General features: G+C 38.0%; 1 protein-coding gene across 1 annotated transcript in view; it reads left to right on the forward strand.

Moving 5' to 3' along the window:
* Positions 1-223: 223 nt before the first annotated feature.
* The window catches only part of TAFA3 (TAFA chemokine like family member 3), a 408,856-nt gene continuing 387,189 nt past the window's right edge, over positions 224-21,890 (forward strand). The window contains exon 1 of the mRNA XM_075853849.1: positions 224-695. The gene's annotated coding sequence lies outside the window, so the exon portion shown is untranslated. The remainder of the gene's footprint in view (positions 696-21,890) is intronic.

The following is a 21,890-nucleotide window of genomic DNA, read 5'->3' on the forward strand; positions in this document are numbered from 1 at the left end:
TGCTGTTACTACTAATCATAGGTATTATGAATAGATCCAGAAATGTCCTTGTAAATCATTCACATTGACCACATCTCAGACTACAGCATGCAATTTTGCAAAATGTCTATGTTATAACTAGAGAAGCCACTAGGGGACACTGTGCCTCTTCCACAGCACTCACATCCCATCCTACCTCCTTCCCAGTCCCTGAAGATTCTGCTTAAGCTAAGGCTGCCAATGAAGTCAAAGCCTAATGCATTTCTCTGTGGTACCACAGGCTGCATCTCTTTCAAATTACAGTGCAGGCGGACCAGACAACATTTTCTGAATTAGCATCTCCGGGACTCCTCTGCTCACACACACAGTCCACATCTAAGGTAAAGCAAGGTACCTGTGTGCTTTACCTATGGACCTCATCTACACTCCACTTTGGATTAGACGGAAACTCTGATTTTCTGCAAAGCATAGAAAGCAGTTGGGAGGTGGCACCAGGAGTTCCTGTGGAGAACCCATTTTGGTCACCTGCTTTCTTTTTTCTTTCTTCCTCTTTGTCCCTTTCTGTTGGATAGCTAATGGATGGGGGAATGCAACCTTGGGCTTGAAGAATGAGATAAGTTTGTTGAGTTCGCTTTGAGAGGAAGATGTACCCTTCCACAAACATGGAAACATAACTGGGATCTTTGATGGATATTGATTTTAAAGAAAGAGCACAGGTAGGTCACATCTAGCTATATTCCCCTCTATGTGAGTGCAGCTGCTGAGGATGAACATTTCAACTTCTGCTTGATTTATGATAGGAATCAGTGTGTTAATCAAACACAGGTGTCTGTGCGGTGCATATGTAGGATACAGAGTGGTAATACTGGTATAAAAATTCATGAAAATTAAAATGCCAAGGCACCCTCCGATGCCCCCAGCCCCCTCATAATTTTTTGCAATCATTTATAGAGCAATTTATTTCCTGTAATCAATCATTCAGACATGTTAATGATCTGGAGGGAGAATCAGCATAAAGTTTGCCTCTATGCTTCGCATGTAACACTACTTTCATGCTCCTCTGTATTCGCCTTGTTCAGGAATCAAAGCACCTGGTTAATTGTGGGAATGAGTTCGCTATCTGAGGTTTCATTCTATAGAAAAATCAGAACAAAGCATTTTAGACTTGGCTTTTAAGCACATCAGCTGAATTCCTGATGATACGGTGTATGTGGTATGCAGTTCAGGTACTTTGATGTCCTGCATATTGTATGTAAAAATCTTGGTATAGTAATGTATTATGCCTCTGGCTCTTAACTGTGTTATATTAAAATGCCTTTCACATTTTCATGGACCCAGTCTAGTGAAAGCATTTATCCAATTATAAAAGAAATGCGAACGGTGAAACATTTTACGTGAAATTTTATTTTTCCCAATTTATATATATATATATATATATATATATATATATATATATATAGAGAGAGAGAGAGAGAGAGTACTAGCAAGTACATACTTCATGCAAACTAATTTTAAGAAGGTATATTTAAATTAATATATATCTTTAGAATCTATCTATCTATCTATCTATCTATCTATCTATCTATCTATCTATCTATCTATCTATCTATCTATCTATCTATCTATCTATCTATCTATCTATCTATCTATCTATCTATCTCATATCTATCTATCTATCTATCTATCTATCTATCTATCTATCTATCTATCTATCTATCTATCTATCTATCTATCTATCTATCTATCTATCTATCTATCATCTATTAATCCATCTATCCATTATATATCAATCTATATAAATATATATGTATATATATATTGTTCGTGTACTAAATTAATATAATAAAGCTATATATATATATATATATATATATATATATATATATATATATATATATATATATATATATATATATTTTTTTTTTTTTTTTAAAGCTACTGCGAATGTGTCTGGAGAAAGAAGGGGTAATTTTAGACATTTTCAAGATTGCTACAGCCGGGCTTTTATATTTCCAAGTGTTATTTGGTTGTATCTGTGTGTGTGCGTGTTTATTGGTATATGTTTGTTACATATGTATGTATGTATGTATGTATGTTTGTTTGTTTATATGTGTATAAGTGTGTCTATTTGTGAGGTACTTTGCCATCTACCTTGCCTGGAACGGTGAGTTGTGAAGATTATCAATGAAAATATATAAAAGGCATGTTGGGAGCATAGTTTAAGAAATCGAAGATTTAAGCAAGTATAAGAAATAAAACTGTACGTCTGTCATTTTCCATGTTTAGATCTAAAACTTTCCTAAAGTTAATTAAATTGACGTCTTCCTCTCAATAATCGCCCAATTCCTTTAGTATTACTCTCATTCATTCATTTAGCATTGAAAGGATTATTTAAACGCTATGACATTGATACTTGATTTATTTTTTCTTTTGTCATTCTAAGGCGAATTTTAAGAAAAAAACATTCTGTAGCATCGCAGGCCTTTCATACCTGAGGAGAATGAGCCTTTTCTAGTTATTTTTCATCCAGGCCAAGATTTGCAAAATCCCGATGGGAATCCTCTGGCTTTATAAAAAAATAAAAAATAAAGGATGACTGACAGTTTAACCCTGGATGGGAATATATCATCTATCATCTTAGAAGGCATTGACGAGTCCTTCATCTGCTTATTAGGTTATAGTAACCAGTGCTATATTTAGCTATTTATCACAGCACATATGGTGAAGTAAGAAATACAAGGCTATGCTGTTCTCAGCCTTGGGTCTGATAATGAGGCGTTCCTTAGTAGCTTCAGGGCATTTTCAGCCAGAAGTAAAACTGTCAGGTAAAAGGAAACTTCACAGCTTTATAGCACTCACAGTAACTGATGGACTTTGGAAGCAGATACTGATGCTCGATGAATTTTCTTTGGAATGAACTATTTCAATACAAGATGGAAAACCAGATATCATCTTCTTGGCCACTGTAGCCTTCGTCTTAGGCAATGAAATGCAGAATGTGCATTGACTTTGTGTATCAGTTGACTTTAGGAAAATTATCTTATCCAGGTAAACCTTCGCCTAAAGGTGAGGCCTAATAAAAAAAAAGACCTGTAGGAGCAGCAGGTATTTCTAGCATGGCAATAAACAATATTAGGGACACTTTCCAATTCCCTACTAGGACATATGGACGTCATAGAGGGAACCCCCTTTATTAACCAGATCAGAGAGACACCAATGAATAGCCGCTCTTACTATGGTGAACCCCTACTGTCCATGTATTACATAGTCAGTCATTCATTACTCTCCTGGTATCTGCTGTTTACTGGGGGGGGGGGGGTTAAGTAGCTGGGGTCATACGCAGCAATCAGCTGATCAGCAGACCGTCACCAAATAAAAAAAGGGTTGTCTTGATGAGGTAAGGTTGGAAGAGGCTGACTGAAGTGTCCCTAAAGGGGATTACTGACGGAAAGTCTCAAGAAATGTCAAGAAATGTCTCACATATTTCCAGGTCTGAGAAATTTCAGAAACATTTACATATATATATATATATATATATATATATATATATATATATATATGTGTGTAAGGACGATATTAGCAGTGATATTAGATGCTTTCCTTAGGTTTCGTGTGCTTTTAATGTGACTCAGGCACCCGAGCCTTACTCACAGGAAGGTGAATCATTGCGGTGATATTTGTTAAGTCTAAGGAGACTGAATATTAAAAAAAATTATGCAAATTCTCCATTTATAGTGGGCAACCTTTTTGACTAAATGGTATAATAGTACTAAGTGAACACAAATCTCTTCCAACACCTCATATTTTACAACTCCTCTTTACATTATCCTGCCCCCCAAAAAATCACAGAAGTATAAATTATATTGTCTGAAATTTTTTAGAATTCGTTAAGTCAAAATGTTGACATTAAAGGTTAATACATTAATATTTTGAATAAATATTTATTATTTAAAAAGTTTCATTATTTCTAAATTGTAAATTTATGTATTTTAGTATCAATGTAAATATCAAATAAGTTTGTGAAAAACATTTGTAGCCAGTGTATACCTTTAGCAGGTGTGTAGAGAGACGTTGAGATGATAAAATAAGGATGTCATGTCTCTACATTAAAAAGCCGGAGCACAAGTGACCTTGAAAAGTGGTAGAGAAAGTGCAGGTGTCACAAAGATTCCAACTGCTGCCGTGCATGACCAATACACTCTGGCTAGCTGTGAAAATAAAGGAGCCAAATAAAATACAATCTTTAAAAAAACTGGAATGAATCGAGAGATGTATAATTGTAAAATCAAGCCTATGTCATTGCTTTGGTATGATCATCACCATCATCATCATTATTATTATTATTATTATTATACCATCGCAAGTCAACTTTCACATAGCAGCTCAATTAACGTTTTTTAACTTCGCTATCAATATGACTTTATGGTTGTCAAAAGACTCAGTGGTTGATTCCATGTAAGCTTATTTATGCAACATAGATGCTTTTTTGATGATTTGTAAGTATGCATATCATGCAAGTACACCTAGGAAGTAGTGTAATGACAGTCTTGTGGACCCATTTACAAAGGGTCTTCTTACTGATAGGGCCTTGATGATAGTGGACCTCTTATAAAGCTCAATCCAAAGGTTTCGAAGATAGATTCTGAACATTCAATTAACAATAGATGATAATAATCCCATTATACATTAACCCCAACTTTATGTTGATTTAATTCTGTATACAGTACCACATGACTCTATTGTTGTATGCAGGTGAATATCTTAATACTGTGAGGCAGAGCATTGCTCTTGACAAGATGATACTATAGTCCAACAAACCAGTTTAAATGACCATTCTAGATTATTGACTACTACTGAAAATATTGAAATATGACAGGCAAAGTTTATTTTGGAGATTATAAAATATACTATTTTCATGATAAAACATTCACTAGATGGCACTGATGGTTTACTATCCAGGAATATTCCCCACAAGTCTTTATTAATTAACCTCTGAAACTATGCATATAAATATATATTCATATATATATCAACCTTTAGATGGTACGTAGGAAACTATATATATGTATATATATATGTATATATATATATATATATATATATATATATATAGATATAGATCTATATATATAGTTTTCAGCGTAACATCTAAAAGTTGACAGATGTTCAAACCTATGACAAACATTTCTCCTAAATGAGACAATAAAATAAACAATAAAAATTGTTAGTTGTTAAAAACTCTTATGTTTATCGGTTTATTTGGAAGCTTGGTGTCAACCAATATGGTCTCCATTACAAGGGTTGATCCCCAACTCTTTTAGAGTCTTGAACTGCTTATCTGCCTAGTTATTAAAGGGGTTCTCTCATAAAGTAGGATGCACTGTAGCAGCTTTCTGTCCTGGCTCATCTGACATCCTCTGACATCCATATGCCCTATAAAGACACATGGACATTGGTTGTTTTTATTATAGCGCACCTTTAATTGATATTGGAGCCATTAACTATTCTTGGAAGCTGAATGACAAACCCTGGGGGCTGGCACTATAGGTTGTCACCCGACTTTCCTAGAAAGAGAGATTCAAAAAATAGCCAAATTCTTTTTTTTAATATGAGCACATCAGATATTCTATAAATCCTACTACTTTTGAAACCTTAAACTGAAAACATTATTCCTCACCTCTACCAAGGTCTTTTCAATACATCTACTTACTAAGAAAGGTTTATGGCTTCACTGATTAAACTTGATCTAACTGTTTGTAACACAAATTGGCAAAATTAAACAAATAAATTGAAGTGTAGAATAATTTTCAGTTTTCTTTTTCACCTTGGAAATGGACTAGAAATCAAATGGAGCAGGGGACATGTTGATGTTTGTTTGCTCTAACTGCCTCCTAAATTATTTACAAATTATCTAGTACTGCTGCTTTGAAGCTGGTACGATGGTCATGTTGGCTAAATTAATGATCAGCCGTAAATGTAAAAGTCAGAACAGAACATAAATAACAGAATAAAACTAGGATGCTTTTAATCTTATGTTTAAGGACTCAAAGGCCCAGAGCAATCAGAGGTGATACCATGCATACACTCGCTGTATTCTGCAGTGTAAGACAAAGGCCTTGCTTGAAGAGAAAGAAGGTTTTGCCATTAAATGAAGGAGCCAACAGATAAAGTTTGCATTCTGTTATATATTCTTTATATACATATACTGTCTCAAAGTGTTTACTAGTGACCATTGGAAATAACCTCCACTGCAATGATTTGCACCAATCGCAACAATGAATATATGGGTATTTTATTGTATAGATTGATACTGCAAGTTGTTTGTGATCATGGGGTCATATAAAGTTAGTTTATAGAATTGTATAGCTCGAGTTCAATTTTGGACAAGTTGGGGCCAAAAGCTGTAAAATATAAAAATATGGCACTTTGTAATATATGTATTTGACACACAGAATTATGTAATTGACTAGTGCAGGGCTTCTTAAACTTTTTGCGCTGGAACATCCCATTAGAACATTGTAAGCCTGTGCCTTACCACCCGTGATTCCATGCTAAAATAAACAGTTTCCTCTAGTGACTGGTTCCGCAGCTGCATCCTCTCTCATCCTCACCCAGCAGCAGGGACGTAACATGAAGCTCCTGAGCTGCAATGCAAAATCTGTATCAGTCCCCCCTCACCATGTACCTAGGGGCATAACTAGAAAAGACTTGGCCCCATAGCAAAGTTTTGAATTGACCCACCAAGATGCCGCGCTACTGACACAGGATTTAAGAGGACAAACACACAAGATTGGAGTTATCTCCGATCCCAACCATATCAGCGGGATGTCGGCTGTATATTACAGCTGGCACCCACTGTGAATGTCGCGGGCACAACTCCTGTGCCCGCACCATCCACTATTTCATCTGTTTGCTGGAACGCACCGCTATAATAGACGTACAGTTGTGTCCACTTGCGGGAAGGAGTTAATGTGTCTTAAAAGGGAACAATATGGAGTATGGTCTGTATAGAGAATAACTGGATGCTATGAAAATAGCATTGTTTATTTTTCATCCAGGTGATGGATTATGCAAAGCTTTTGTTTCCCGGCTTTAGGCATAATATTATTCTGCAGCTGTTCTCAAGCCCAGATATTACCTACCCTCCAGACCCTGTGGCACAGCCGTCATTTTGCACTGGTATGTTGTAAATGGAACTTATATTGTGACAGTGTCAAAAGGACTGACGTATGCTTCCCTAAAGATGGTCTCTTTCATTTGTGAGCTGTGCTCCTTTCTCTTCTGGGTGCTGCTGCACCTGCAGCCATACTAAGTCCTGAGCGCAGGCCAGCGTCAGGACGTTTATAGGAGGGGCAAACCCCCGCTGGCATACTACATTGTCTTTCCTGTTGTGTGGTGAGTTTGTATGTCTTCCGAGGTCCCTGCGTCCTCCCACCCTCGTGGTAAATCCTTGTGTCGACTTGCATTCCTGTTGTAGACTGTCTTCCTCTTGTCTTGCATCCTCCCTGCCCTGTGTCCTGTGTGCCATCGGTCTCAGTGCTGAACTATGCTCCAAGCGGGGGGAGCTGTGAGCAGGCTAAGGGCGGGCCTCAGGGCAACCGGTGGCATGAGGAGGAGAGGAAAGTGCTGCACATCAGAACAATGTGTGCTGTCCCTTGCCCCCTGAGCCAACAAGCTCTATAGCAGCTGCTATGGCTGCAGGTCCATCACTGCATGTGACATTTATAAAACTGGTGTCTTCTTAAGAGACAGAAGGGTCTTTTAAAGTCCAGGTACTCTATAATCTTGACAAAAATCTTATGTTTGAGTGTAAAACTGAGCCTTTAAAAAGATGGTAAGTCCTGCTGATTTTGAGGGGATCTGCCAATAATCGTAACATCTATGGAGCTTGGCAAACCCTTGATCTAATGTCGTTGATGGGACAGTAAAGGATGGATTTTCCTCTCCTATATTTATGTTTCTACTGGACATTACCAGTGTCAGGCACTTATTCCCCCTTCCCTATTGAAAAATAACATGTTCTGCCAAAACCTGATTCTTAAACGGGGACTAATAAGTAATGCCTGAACAAATATCTGTCTGTCAGGTTTTCCCACGTCTATGGTTATCTTAAGACCTTGTTCACATAGCATTTTTTATGTGGAAATACACGTGAAAATCTCTTACAAAAAGCATCTTATGGATTTGTAATGTGAAAACGCCACGTTGTCCATATGGGGTGTGATTTTCCGCATGCAAGATTGAAAATTGAATGGAGTTAGTCTGAACGTTAATTCACGGAAAATTAAACTTCAAAAAGGTGGCAGAAATCTGTGGATCAGCCTTATATTTTTGTCATAGATTCCCAAGCAAATCAGTATTGAATTTTGGAAAAATCTGCCATATAGCCTAAGAAAGGTGAACTGCTATATACCACATATACAGATCAGAGAAATGTTTCCATACTTATTCATATATTTATGAATATTACCTTGGTATATCAAAGTGCATAACATACTGATACTAGCATAGTACTGCTGTTCATCTGCAGGCTGTTCACCACGCAGTGCTGCATGGTGGTCAATACATTTCAGTGAAGGAGACTGTGGATAGATGGTTTAATGAAGTGTTTATATACATAGACACATAGGCGGTCAGATAGATAAACCCGGTAATCTACAATCCAGGACACGCTGGTGGGTGAGGACAAAGCAGAGGATCATGTTATATTACAGTGCTTGTAGTATCATATGGCAGTACAGTTACAGGTTAGAAATGAAGACTGACAACAGAGAATAGTAGTCCCCTTTGATGTAATGCAGTCATACATTGCTATTCATTATACACATACATACAGTATACACAGACACACACGCAAACTTGTATGAAGGTGTGAAGGTACGATATATGAATAGTGGTTGTTCTGTCTGTGAAGCAGACAGGAGGTGTTCAAGGGTAAATCTAGGAAATAAGAGAAGTTACATGAATTAGATTCCTGGTCTCCTGAGTGTACCTAATGTTTTGAACCTATTTGTATGGTCTGGACCATTATGGATTTTTCCTCGGCTCTTCCTGTGAATTACAGATCACTCAATGATAACTAAGTCCCTTAATAGAGTACTGTTTCTCACTTATTATGAGTGAATATAAACTAAATAAAGGGTTGACAGCTCATAGCACCAATAATATAATCCACGACTATGTAGCCTCAGTAAACTGGTATTATGGGACTCCGTTATTAGGCTCTGTCCACATCCCATCTGAGCCTTTCGTCAGACCTATACATAGGGAGTATTGCCGACATATACATCTGAGTGAAGTTTCTGATGTGTGCCACTGAATAGGCATACAATGGCATATGTCACCCATAGACTTCCATGTTAAAAAAAAACAACATATATACCCTGCAGTATATGGTTTTTTTTTTGCAAGATGCCTCTGCATAGAAAAGCGGAGTCGACTATGCTTTCTATACAGCAAAAAGAAAGGTATACCTATGTATAAAAGAAAATCTGTTGTCACCCATTGGGTGAATGGAGCCCTATGGATACGGGTTGGGCCAACGTTTGGAATACATACACCGGGTGCTTTTAACGGCCTTATGTATGCCAAACATAGGGCTCAAACACAGTGTCAAGCTTTGCAGAAATCACCCATGAAGATTTCCATATCATACTTAGGTACTACTAAATCTACCTAGATTTTAGCACCATATCCTGTAATGAAATTGATATGCCTTCGTTTTGTCAAAACTCGATGTATGAAGTGTGTCAAATCCAATTATATACGCATGAATATGTTAAAAGCCTTATTTAAACTTAAGGAAAAGCACACTTATATATTGGGATTAATTGATGACTGACAAAAAAACATTGTTAAGAAGTATGGATAAAATATTTGTGTTCAATTATTCTCATTCGCACTTAGGAAAGGAAAATATTTTGATGGATATATCTGACAGCCATACCCTTGCTGAGGCATATTTTGCAGTCTGAGTTTGTGTAAGAAAAATTGTAAATATTTTTTGCTCAAAAGTCTTTGTAAATATCTAGGCAGGTGTCTGCTTGAATTTAAACATTATCGTGCCCAATATTACCCTGTGCAAATTCACATCTCCCATGGGGAAGTTGTTAACTTGAGATGACCCCACTCAATTTTCACCGGCCCCATAGCAGCTGAAAAACCTGCCTCTATGATAGATACACTTTTTATGACTTCAAAATACAGCGATACTGAGTGTTTGTAACGAATGCATAATTTCAACTATTTACTGATGTTAAGACAAGCTAGGGAAACAGCAGAGTAATCTGTTATCTCCGTGACAGCTGCATGGTGCAAGTACCATTAAAAGGTACATTTTATTCATCAATGTGGGTAAGCCCAAAGCTAGCTCTAAAGAAGGTAACAAGCCTAAAATTCCTTTAATATGGCATTATTGAGATCGATTGGCAGATACTTAGATTTTCTGAATTATTAATGATAGAAAAATGTTTGGAAAATATACAGTATTTACTTGTAGGGTTAGAAACCTAGCCATTCTAAAATAAAATGACAACACAAATAATGCCATTATACCTTGGTTTGTTTTTATTTGAGTCTTATATTTAGTTATCTCTTCTTACTGTGGTCTTACAGAATTTAGGATTATCTTGCAGTTTTGTGCTGGAAGTGCCGAACTATCAGAATTTCTGATTATTGCATGCCAGATAAAAGGAATTTAATAGTGCTAGAGAAATAAAGCTAGCCACAGCCAATAACATTATGTACTTTTATGTTGCTATATACCTTTGGCTTTTCCAGTTATGTATCTATTTGTGGATCAAGTGGCACTAAGCCTTACTTAACATCTTCTAAAATCCATTCCTTTAAAAGTCTGTGCATGTGAAAGATTGCTTGTCCATGACCATGTTCCCGTCAACATACAGCAATCCCAGCTAAACCCTGGAAAATCTATTCTAACTGAATTTGGGGCAGAAATTGATCTTATTTAATATCTACTGCAATTGCTCATGGCTGAAAAGCTGCCAATAGGCAAATAAAAATGTCATTTGTTACAACCGTCTTTAATCAAATGTCTGCGAGCAGCTAAAAAATGATAAAAGTACATGTTACACCGGGGTGAAGGTCAAAGCTTAAGGTCCTATAACCTAACAGACACTTTACTACTCTTCGTTTATGATCACAACTAGAGATTTACAAAAGCATAAATATATTTCACAAGAAGCAGCACACACAGGCTAACGTTATAAGACTTCTCATAAAGCACATCCATCTATCTGAGCCCTGAGATAATTCAAAAAATCACTGCATTTTTTAAAAAGAATACAATTTTAATGCAAACTATTCTTCTAGTTCTTTATTTTATTGACAGTACCTGAAGAGAGAACCGATATCAATCTTGGGACTCAGTGATTATGATTGGTCATTATTATTGGTCATTATTCTCTACCTTTCCCTTAAATTTGAACTGTAAATCTCCAAATGTAATGGCAAAGAAGACCCAAAAATTGTTTATGGAGCAAACGTCATCTACTTCAACAATTTCAAGTCCTTAGTCAAAGTCCCAAACCAGAACAGCATGCCATACTCAAGAATACTTTCAATAGTAATCAATTGTTGACTGACAGCACTAAAGCTGGCCATGCACTTTAGATAAAAGTCATCCAAACTCATCGGTGGGGCCGGACGACCATCTAATGTGTATAGGGGTCCCCTGACTGTTCCCTGACAGATCTCAAAGAAACAAGGATTGGGCATGTTGGATTTTTATGGTGGAGTTGGTAGAAACCACTGTCAATCAAATGAGCTTTTGACAGATATCTATCTCATGTGTATGGCCCCTGTTTCCACAATAAACAGAAAAATCCCCGGCGGGTTCATTATTCCACACTGATTTTTTTTTCCCCAGAGCATGTGAATGGGGCATAAATACCCCATTAACATGAGTTGTGGCAGAATGCTATCAGATTCTGACAGAATTTAGACGCAGAATCCACAACGTGTCAACATGGCTCTCCACTGCTCTGTATAATTACACAGTTAGGTGTAAAAAGAGAACCTACACTTAAATGAGCTGTAACACTCCCAATGTATTTGTCAAAATCACTTATCCATAACACCTTTGATAATATATTAAAATTTATTACATTAGGTAGGAGATAGGGAAGTTATAAACTGGTGACAGAGCCTCTTTAACAAAACATCCAATGACATATAGCTATTAGGAAAAAATACCTATGTGCCGATGGCAAAAACTTCTTACCTCTAGACGTAATGGATGTCCCCTTGTTATAGGTACAGACCTGGGTATGAAGAGAGCATTAGATACAGTAGATCTCTTTATTAAACTTTTGTTACTTTGTGTAATTATTTCTGAGCTGTTTTATATAAGGACATTTGTAATTCTTTAAAAAGCAATCTTTCAATCTACATGTTGGGATCTAATATCTTCTATCTCGTATGAGGGTCCTTCTCATGTTATTTATGGACACCGCTGAATCATGAGCACCATTCAAACCTTTTCTTAGGTCTATTGTGAAATCTTTTTGAGCTTGCAAAAATTGTATATCTTTTAACTTTATGGTCTGATTCCTTACCTGATTTTTCTATTGGCCAGTAGAATGAGGTCATGTATGAACAGTTATACATAACATTTACTAACACTGTAAATATACCTTAATACTTACAGTAATCAGAGATGTATCTTGGATGCCCTGGGCTGTTACTTGGGCACAATGACTTCCCATGCCACTGTTTCTAATTATGATATCCAATATAGTTTGTATGTACATTAGAAAACACATGACTTTTTTCTAGGTAAAATAGCTCTGTCAGCTATGATAACATTATTGTGAGATCAGAAGGAGTCTTTTACCTTCTTGTAACCCTGCTTTCTTATTTTTCTGGGTAGACTATTGGTCTTCTAAGATGTTGGAGCTCTGTTGCAGTCACTGCTGATCAACCTCTATTGCTATTCTACTGATTGTAATACAATATAAAAATATGACTCTTAGATGATTAGATAATGGAGCAATAACTACCATAAAAAGTCATACATAAGCTCTATAACCTATAATGTGTCATTGGTTGGATACAATAAATATGCCTGATGTGGACAGTCGGAGTAAGTCTATGACTACACAACAACACTTGGTCGCGTGTCAGTCACAGTAAAATTGCGGCTTTGCCACAGGCGACCTTATGAGCATCACCAAAAAATCAGACCATGTAAACGTTTAGCAATGGTTGCAAGGTCATCTGCATCCTTGTTTTCTCCTAGGAAAATATTGAGATTGCCATTGCAGTAATGTCACAATTTTACTGTGTCTCGTAAACGCCCAAAAAACGGCCGAAAAATTGGAAGCAGAACGCCTCCAAACATCTGCCCATTGATTTCAATGAGAAAAACGGCTTTCTGTTCCGTCGGGCCATTTTTTTATGTGGCTGTTTTGAAAAACGGTTGCGTTAAAAAACGGCCACATAAAAGAAGTGCAGGTCGCTTCTTGGGACGTTTTTGGAGCCGTTTTTCATTGACACTATAGGAAACAGCTCCAAAAAAAACGTCTGAAAATCAGGAGCTGTTTTCCCTTGAAAAAAGCTCCATATTTTCAGACGTTTTTAGTCTAGCGTGTGAACATACCCTTATAGCGAACAACCTTATAGTCACTGTGTAGTCCTAGCCTAGTACTTATGGCTATACCTGTGTCAAGATCTAGATCTGTTTATGACTTTATACTTGAAAGTAGATTTGTTGACTAACTTAGACTGTGTTCACATCACCGTTGCCCTTCCGTTGAGGGGTTCCATCTGAGGTTTCCGTCGGGTTAACCCCTCAACGGAAAGGCAAACGGAAACCTAGGCTTCCGTTTCCCTCACCATTGATATCAATGGTGACGGAAACTTTGCTGAAGGTTTCCGTTTGTCACCGTTGTGACAGGGTTCCGCCGTTTTTGACGGAATCAATAGCGCAGTTGACTGCTGTTATCCTGCTGTTAAGACCCCATTTGATCAGCTGTGAAGCTGCAGGGGGAAAGGAAGCATTATACAGTGTCCCTTTATATGTAGGCAGAGAAGGGAAGTCCTGGTTTGACTGATAGGGAGCACATTTTACACTGTATTTAAAATTATTTATGATGAACAAACAGGGACTTTTTTTCTGCGCGCTGTATTGCTGACAGGCTGCTGCATCCTAGCATAGCATTTTATGACTATACAACTCCTCTAGATGGTGCAGTAGCATTTACAGCCATGGAACAGCAGGGGTATATTCTCCCATATTGTATTGGGCTGTACGGACTATTGTCATATACCGTATTGCGGCCGGAAAGAAATTGTAGTAATGATCACTTGTAAACAGTGACAAAGAGAAGATGGAGAAAAATATTAGGCATTGGTACTTCCCCATATATTTTCAATTTATGTTTTTTTATGATTGGCATCTAATCTAGAACTTAAAAACGACTTCTCAGTAAAAATCAGTTCAGCATTGTCATGTTGTGTAAGGTAAGCAAACCTCCAGCCTTTAATGCAGGATGCTTATGAAAAATTAATACCGCAGGGCAGCAGAGGAGATGCTAGAATTGTATTCTGGTAGTATCTTCTATGTGACTCACTAGGGTGTTTCCACATTTCTTATAGATAAGGCTTTCTTCAGTGCACTCAAAGAGCATATAAGATACATACAGTATGCAATAAATCAGTGCAAGCAGCAGAATTGTTTATTTTGCTTTTGTGGGTTATTGTGTCTTATGTAATGGAAGAAAAAAGATTTAACTTCTTACCAACAAACACTATTAAAGTGGAGAAGATTTGTTTATTTGTTGCCCACTGGTAAATGTAAAAAAAATCATTCTACTTGCATGTTTTATCTAAATATTAATTATCCATTTCTGGAGCAACTCATGTATGTGCATGGAGAGGTAACAACATTTCAAGCTGTGGTAAACATATTTGATATCTGTTTGATAGCCGGTTGCTGCCAAACACAAAGCTACACAAGGGCGGACACAGCCAGCAGAGGGCCTCTGTACAAGAACAGTATATAGACCCCCTTCCTCTCCTATATATCTCATAGAGCATTTTTTTTAAGTCTCTAAGAAACAAACAGAAATGTTGCCATGAAATTCACTAGATAAATTCCTTACATGCAATCTAAATGACAGTAAGCAGCTGCTTTAAAGATGGTACTACCTGTCTCCTCCTTACTTACTGGGCCCCTGTAGGTTGAACATATGGTATGTCTGCCCCTAAACCTACATAAAAATGTGCTCCTTTGACAACTAAGGTTGAACCGTTGCTACAACATGGAAGCATAGAATTTGATGGCAGAAAATAACCTACAGGTCTATCAAGTCTGCCCTTTTTAGGTGTATATTTTTATCAGGGGCGGATTAAGGGTACCATGGCAGTTCACAAAGTGTGGGCCCCCCACTCGATCTTTGAAGACACTGTACCGTATATTTGCAGATTTCAGTTTAGGCGGCCACAGATCTGGCATGGTTTTGAATTCGCTGTAAAAGCAGAGTGAGCCATACAGAGGAGAAAAAGCAGAATAGTTTAACCCCTTAATGACATGCCATGTACGTGAAGTACAAAGTGGGCTCACGGACTGAGCTGCCTCCATACTCAGCGGGTGACGGATGTGTTATACATCACTTTGATTCCGAACGTTTAACACCTTAAAGAGGCTCTGTCACCAGATTTTGCAACCCCTATCTGCTATTGCAGCAGATAGGCGCTGCAATATAGATTACAGTAACGTTTTTATTTTTTAAAAACGAGCATTTTTGGCCAAGTTATGACCATTTTCGTGTTTATGCAAATGAGGCTTGCAAAAGTACAACTGGGCGTGTTGAAAAGTAAAAGTACAACTGGGCGTGTATTATGTGCGTACATCGGGGCGTGTTTACTACTTTTACTAGCTGGGCGTTGTGTATAGAAGTGTCATCCACTTCTCTTCAGAACGCCCAGCTTCTGGCAGTGCAGCACTGTGACGTCACTCACAGGTCCTGCATCGTGTCGGCACCAGAGGCTACAGATGATTCTGCAGCAGCATCGGCGTTTGCAGGTAAGTCGATGTAGCTACTTACCTGCAAATGCTGATGCTGCTGCAGAATCAAGTGTAGCCTCTGGTGCCGATGTGGCCGACATGATGCAGGACCTGTGAGTGACGACACAGCGTGATCTCTGGAGAACACGGCTGTGTCTGCACTGCCAGAAGCTGGGCGTTGTGAAGAGAAGTGGATGACACTTCTATACACAACGCCCAGCTAGTAAAAGTAGTAAACACGCCCCGATGTACGCACATAATACACGCCCAGTTGTACTTTTACTTTTCAACACGCCCAGTTGTACTTTTGCAAGCCTCATTTGCATAAATACGAAAATGGTCATAACTTGGCCAAAAATGCTCGTTTTTTAAAAATAAAAACGTTACTGTAATCTACATTGCAGCGCCGATCTGCTGCATTAGCAGATAGGGGCTGCAAAATCTGGTGACAGAGCCTCTTTAAATGTCGTGGTCAATTGCGACTGCGGCATTTAAATTGTTAGAATTAGGGTGCACCCCCTCAAACACGCCATCGCCACCAACCGCGATGTGATTGGCCGGTGAAAATGGTTATCATGGCAGCCTGGGGGCCTAATGAAGGACCCCAGGTCTGCCATCTTTGTACTCCTTTGAAGCCCTGCCTCAAGGAGGGCTTCAAAGGAGACTGTCATAATCACGATATACTGCAATACATTAGTATTGCAGTATATCATGCAAGCGATTCAATGATCAAGTCCCCTAGGGGGACTAATAAAAAAGTAAAAAATAAATAAATAAATGTTCCAAAAAAAAATACAATTTAAAGTTAAAAAAAAAAAACATTTTGACTTTTTCCCCCTAAAGCAATGTTAACAAAAAATAAAAGTTAACATAACTGGCATCGCCGCGTCCATAAAAGTTCAAACTATCACAATATAGTGTTGTTTAACCCACTCGGTGAACACCGTAAAAAAAAAAATATATATATATATATATATATAAAACATGATGTTTTTTGTTCACCTTAGTTCTCTAAAAAAAATGGAATAAGTGATAAAAAAATTCACATGTACCCCAAAATGATATCGGTGAAAACTACAGCTCGTCCCGCAAAATGTAAGCCCTTACACTGCTAAATTGATGGAAAAATAAAAAAGTTATGTCTCTCAGAATATGGCGACACAAATTTTTTTTTACCAAATAGTTGTATTTTTATTTTTTAAAAAGTGGTAAAACATAAAACCAAACATATAAATTTGGTATCACCGTAATTGTATCAACCTGTAGAATAAGGTGAATATGTCGTTTTTACCTCCTAATGGACGCCGTCAAAGCAAAACCCCCCAACATATGGCATAATCGCTATATCACCCCATAAATAATTTTTTTCTGCTCTCCAGTACATTATGCTGTACAGTAAATGGTGCCATGAAAAATGAAGAAATAAAAAATGTATGTCTTTTGGAAAGTGGGGAGGAAAAATCAAAAATGAAAAAACTCAAATTGGCCGTGTCCTTAAGGGGTTAATTAATGCCCTAAAGAGGTCAGAAGCTTTAAATTGTTTATGTTTTGTGGAAAAAAAAATCTGCTGTGTGTGAATATAACCTTAACCCCTTAAGGACGCAGCCTAGTTTTGGCCTTAAGGCTCAGAGCCCATTTTTCAAATCTGACATATTTCAATTTATGTGGTAATAACGTCGGAATGCTTAAACCTACCCAAGCGATTCTGAGATTGTTTTCTCGTGACACATTGAGCTTCATGTTCGTGGTAAAATTTGGTCGATATATTCAGTGTTTATTGGTGAAAAATTGCAAAATGTAGAGAAAATTTTGAAAAAATTGCATTTTTCAGAATTTAAATGCATCTGCTTGTAAAACAGACGGTTATACCACCCAAAATAGTTACTAGTTCACATTTCCCATATGTCTACTTTAGATTGGCATCGTTTTTTGAACATTCTTTTATTTTTCTTGGACGTTACAAGGCTTAGAACTTAAACAGCAATTTCTCATATTTTTAAGAAAATTTAAAAAGCCTTTTTTTTAAGGTACCTCTTGAGTTCTGAAGTGGCTTTGTGGGGCCTATGTATTAGAAACCCTGATAAAACACCCCATTTTAAAAACTAGACCCCTCAAAGTATTCAAAACAGCATTTAGAAAGTTTTTTAACCCTTCAGGCATTTAACAGGAATTAAAGCAAAGTGGAGGTGAAATTTGCAAATTTCATTTTTCTTGCAGAATTTCAATTGTATTCATTTTTTTTTCTGTAACACAGAAGGTTTTACCAGAGAAACACGACTAAATATGTGTTGTCCAGATTCTGCAGTTTTTAGAAATGTCCCACATGTGGCTCTACTGCGCTCGTGGACTAAAACACAAGCCCTAGAAGCAAAGAAGCACCTAGTGCATTTTGAGTCCTCTTTTTTATTAGAATATATTTTAGGCAGCATGCCAGGTTTGAAGAGGTGTTGAGGTGCCAAAACAGTAGGAATCCCCCAATAGTGACCCCATTTTGGAAACTACACCCCTCAAGGAATTCATTTAGGGTTGTTGTTACCATTTTGACCGCACAGTTTTTTCACAGCACGTATTTGAATTGGGCTGTGAAATGAAAAAAATTTCATTTTTTCCAATAAAATGTCATTTGTGATCAAAATTTCTTATTTTCACAGGGAACAAAATACCCCATTTTGTTGCCCAATTTGTCCTTAGTGTGGCAATACCCCATTTGTGGTGATAAACTGCCGTTTGGGCCCATGGGAGGGCTCAGAAGGAAAGGAGCGCTATATGTTTGTTGGAGTCCAGATTTTGTTGGATTGGTTTTCGGGTGCCATGTCGCATTTGCAGAGCCTCAGAGGTATCAAAGCAATGGAAACCCACCAAAAGTGACACCATTTTGGAAACTACACCCCTCAATTATTTCATTTATGGTTGTTGTTAGCATTTTGACCACACAGTTTTTTCACAGCACCTATTTCAATTGGGCTGTGACATTAAAAAAAATGACATTTTTTCCAATAAGATGTAATTTTTTACCAAAATTTCTTATTTTCACAGGGAACAAAATACTCAATTTTGTTGCCCAATTTCTCCTGAGTGCATCAATACCTCATTTGTGGCAATAAACTTCCGTTTGGGCCCATGGGAGGCCTCAGAAGGGAAGGAGCGTTGTGTGTTCTTTGGAGTACAGATTTTGCCGGTTTGGTTTTCGGGTGCCATGTCGCATTTGCAGAGCCCCAGAGGTATCAAAGCAATGGAAACCCACCAGAAGTGACCCCATTTTGGAAACTACACCCCTCAAGGAATTCATTTATGGGTAATGTGACCATTTAGACTCCATAGTTTCTTCACAGAACTTATTTGAATTGGGCTGGGAATTAAATAAATATATATTTTTTCCAATAATATGTCATTTTAGCTCAAAAATTCTTATTTTCACAAGAAATAAAATACTCAATTTTGTTGCCCAATTTGTCCTGAGTGTGGCAAAACCCCATTTGTGGTGATAAACTGCAGTTTGGGCCCATGGGCGGGCTCAGAAGGAAAGAAGCGCTGTGTGTTCTTTGGAGTCCAGATTTTGCTGGAATGGTTTTCGGGTGCCATGTCGCATTTGCAGAGCCCCATAGGTATCAAAGCAATAGAAACCAACCACAAATGACCCCATTTTGGAAACTACACCCCTCAAGGAATTCAATTATGGGTGTTGTGACCATTTTGACCCCATAGTTTTTTCACAGAACTTATTTGAATTGGGCTGGGAATGAAAACAAAATTATTTTTTTCAAATAATATGTAGTTTTGGCTGAAAATTTCTTATTTTCACAAGAAACAAAATACCCCATTCTGTTGCGCAATTTGTTCTGAGTGCCGCAATACCCCATTTGTTGTGATAAACTGCCGTTTGGGCCCATGGGAGGGCTCAGAAGGAAAGGACCACCATTTGGCCTACTGGGGATTTTCTAGTGCGAAGTCATGTATGCAGAAGCCCCTGAGGTACCAGTACAGTTGAAACCCGCAAGAAGTGACCCCGTTTTAAAAACTACACCCTTAAGGCATTCATCTAGAGGTGTAGTGAGCATTTTGACCGGAGACCTACACCCCATAAACTGTAATGTGGGTTCTCCCGGGTATGGCAATACCCTACATGTGGCTGTTATCAGCTGCCTGGACACACAGCAGGGCTCAGAGGGGAAAGACGAGGGGGGATAAGCTGTGTGGAGTGCATCAGGGTAAGTAAAATTGGGGTAAATTATAAACCAAGGGATGTATGATAAATTTTAAAACACTCTTTCATACAGAGCTCTGGTTATTCGGGACACGCGTTACATTGATATATTGTGTCATCCCTTATAGCAGACTTTGCACCTCTTTTAACTTTTTCCCTTCTTGCCAGTTTGGGGAACTTCTCCTGGAAAGTGTTGCCCTGGAAAGATGCGTGGCCTCGCTTCCAGAAGTACTGGGTGCCCCCCCTTCTTGGTCCCTAAAGATTAGGTTCTTGATAATCACCTCTTGAAATTCCAGGAAAGTTCCCGTCTGGCCTGCACATCGACGTAGCACGTACGCATTGTACAATGCCATCTGTATGATGTGCCCGGCTAGCTTCTTATACCACACTGCATGGCGCTGTAGGGCTTCAGGGCTTGATCTTACAAGTCCATCCCTCCCATGTACCTATTGTAGTCCAGGATGCAGTCTGGTTTGGGGGTGGCCTTTCCTTCATATATCCTAAATCTGTAGGTATACCCTGATGCACTCTCACATAGCTTATACATCTTCACGCCATACCTTGCCCTCTTACCCGGCAGGTACTCACGGAATTGAACCCTCCCTTTAAAATGTACCAGGGACTCATCAATAGAAATACACTTCTCGGGGTGTATGCTTGGGAAAACCGGGCACTGGAACGGTCTAATAGGGGTCTCCGTTTATACAAACGGTCAAAACTGGGGTCATCTCGGGGTGGGCACGGCTCATTATCAGTATAATGTAAGAAGCGAAGTATTGCCTCATTTATTTATTTTTTTAGGTTCCAGTTCAGTTCTGAAGTTGCTTTGAGGGGCCCATATATTAGAAACCCCTATGAAATACCCCATTTTAGAAACTAAACCCCTCAAAGTATTCACAACAGCATTTAGAAAGTTTATGAACCATTTAGGTGTTTCACAAAAATTTAGAGCAAAGTAGAGGTGAAATGTTAAAATTTTTTTTGTCAGAAAATCCTCTTTATACCATTTTTTTCTATAACACAAAAGGATTTATCAGAGAAACGCAAATTAATACGTATTGCCCAGATTCTGCAGTTTTGATAAATATCCCACATGTGGCCCTCGTGCGGTAATGGACTGAAGCACCGGCCTCAGAAGCAAAGGAGAACCTAGAGGATTATGAGGCCTCTTTTTTATTAGGCACCATGTCCGGTTTGAAGAGGTCTTGTGGTGCCAAAACATTGGGAACCCCCCAAAAGTGACCCCAATTTGGAAACTAGACCCCTTGAGGAATCCATTGTAGTTTTCTTGGGGTGATCAGTTTTTATTCTATTTTTAGGTGGCGTGGTGACTAAAAAACAGCAATTCTACTATTGTTTTTTTTTTCTTTTTTTTTTACAGCGTTAACCGTGCGCTATAAATGACATATTCACTTTATTCTGCGGGGCGATACGATTACGGCGATACCAGATGTTTATAGTTTTTTTTTATGTCTTATGGCGTTTGCACAATAAAATAAGTTTTGTAAACAATCATTCACTTTTTGTGTTACCTTATTCTGAGAGCCAGAACGTTTTTATTTTTCAATCAATAAAGCCGTGCGAGGACTTATTTTTTGCGTAACGAACTGTAGTTTCGATCAGGACCATTTTTAGGAACATGCGACTTTTTGATCTCTTTTTATTCCATTTTTTGGGAGG

This window comes from Rhinoderma darwinii, chromosome 2 (genome assembly GCF_050947455.1).
Source record: "Rhinoderma darwinii isolate aRhiDar2 chromosome 2, aRhiDar2.hap1, whole genome shotgun sequence".
Taxonomy (NCBI): Eukaryota; Metazoa; Chordata; class Amphibia; order Anura; family Rhinodermatidae; genus Rhinoderma; species Rhinoderma darwinii.